The sequence below is a fragment of the Panicum virgatum genome, chromosome 3K (genome assembly GCF_016808335.1).
Source record: "Panicum virgatum strain AP13 chromosome 3K, P.virgatum_v5, whole genome shotgun sequence".
In the NCBI taxonomy this organism is placed as follows: domain Eukaryota; kingdom Viridiplantae; phylum Streptophyta; class Magnoliopsida; order Poales; family Poaceae; genus Panicum; species Panicum virgatum.
In genome coordinates this window covers 57,437,965-57,440,342 of record NC_053138.1, presented here as the reverse complement: position 1 = coordinate 57,440,342, position 2,378 = coordinate 57,437,965, and positions in this window count along the sequence as shown.

Genomic DNA, 2,378 nt, shown 5'->3' with positions numbered 1-2,378 from the left:
CTTAACCCATTCAGCAAAACGGTACTACCCTGTCCGAGTTGACAGACTAGCAGTTTTGCTGGAATTACTCGCATTTTTATCATACTCTTTATTATATTGTGGACTAAAACTAGATCTTATTTTGGTTCAACTATGGATAACCGATGCAACTCTCAAGAAAAAAAAACGAGAAGCTGCGAGGTACGGAAACTGTATGTGTTGAAATAACAACCCTCAAGTCGTTGGTCACAAGGGACAAAAACTTCCAATTGTGTCATCAGAATGCAATTCAGCAGGTTCATCAGCAATTCAGCATCCTGCAGTTGCAGACGATTATAACAACCCGGCTCAGGAAAACAGTTAAGATCTACTCTACACGTTGAGTAGATTACACCTACTAAATAATTTTTTTTGTGCTTTCGTACTCGCTTCGCGCAAAAAAAATTAAGCTAGAGTTACTGCCTTCCTCGAGCTCGGTATTTGAAATTTGGCCCATCCCGGTTAGCCCATTGGGCTGGGATGTCACAACGATTACCAGCCAGGCAGCCACTATGCTCCCGTTCGTACTTGAGACGCAGTAATGCGAGGTGCGTACCATGCACGCCGTGTGCCCATGCCCAGCCGGAGCGAGCACAAGCGCGGCGTGGCCCGGACACGGCGAGCGGCGCCGCGCCTCCGGTGTCTGCCGTCCGGTCGTAGCTGCAGCCTGGAGCACTACTACTAGAAAACACGTCAAAGATTCTGGCCAAAAATACCAGCTGCTGTTGCAACCGGTACTAATAACTAATACCACACATCAGTACCGGCTGCAAAAGCAGCTAGTACCTTTGGCCAGCGACGATCAAAAGTAAGGTGTTTGGTACCGGGTTAAAGCATCACCCGGTACCAAAACTTCAATATAGGAACCGGTTAGTGCCACCAACCGGTACCAAAAGCACATGGAGGAATAGGTACCGGTTGGTGGAACCAACTAGTGCCTAAAGGGTGGACAATGACACCGAATTTTGCCATGGCCCGGTGCTGCCACGTGCCCACAACAAAGGCACCGGTTAGTAACATCAACCGGTGCCTATGTCTTTTGTTTGGCACCGGTTGTTGAGCACCAACCGGTGCCTTTGAGCCACGCCTATAAATACCCCAACCCTTCCCACTCCAAGCTGCCGTGAACTCACTGTTCATGGCAGCTGAGTGAGGGGAGGGGAGGCGATTTTTTTTTCTTCAAAAAAGGTTAGTTATTTTTCTCCATAACTTAGCAATTGGTTTTTAGAAACAGTTATCATTTAATTTATTTGATAAGTGAATAGTATCTATTTATTATAGTTATAAGCATTATCAATTATATATTTGAATTCAAATTTAATATAGTATAAATGTATTATTTGTACACTATAATGATGTATATAAATGTATTGTGGACCTAGATGAGTCGGCAATGGATGTACATGGCCGATTGGCGTTCAAAGGAGTTCATTGATGGCGTGCATGAATTCATAGAAGCGGCCGAGAAATACAAGTATGACGGTTTCGTTCGTTGTCCATGCAAATTCTGTAAGAATGAGAAGGATTACTCATCATCAAGAACCATCCATAGTCACTTGTTCAATAGTGGTTTCATGCCAAACTACTATGTTTGGACCAAGCATGGCGAAAGAGGAATTGAGCTGGATAATAATGTAGAAGAAGAGGACAGGATTCCTGACTTTGCAGCCAATTATAATTCCTTTTTCAACGACACTGCAATGGGTGAGCCTGAAGAAGATACTGAAGGATACGTTGTAGAAGATCTTGGTCAGATGCTGCGCGAAGCTGAGGAAGATTGCGAAACAGAAAAGGAATTGAGAGATCTGAAGCGTATGTTGGAGGACTACAGAACATTATTGTACCCTGATTGCAAACAAGACCAAAAGAAGTTGGGTACCACATTGGAATTATTGCAATGGAAGACATCAAATGGTTTGTCTGACAAGGGATTCGAGGAGTTGTTGAAACTTATTAAAAACTTACTCCCTGAGGGTAACACCTTGCCGGAGACAACATACGAGGCAAAAAAAGTTGTTTGTCCTTAAGGATTAGAGGCACAGAAGATACATGCTTGTCCTAATGACTGCATCCTATATCGAGGTGAGTATGAAAATTTGGATTCATGCCCTGTATGCAACGCATGCCGGTATAAGATCCCTCGAGATGATCCAGGCGACGTTGAGGGGATGCGTGTCAAGAAGAGGGTGCCTGCCAAGGTGATGTGGTATTTTCCTCTAATACCACGTCTGAAACGTTTGTTCATGAACAAAACGAATGCTAAATTGATGCGATGGCACAAAGAAGAACGTAAGCAAGACAATATGTTGAGACACCCCGCTGATGGGTCGCAGTGGAGAAAAGTGGATAGAACATTCCCA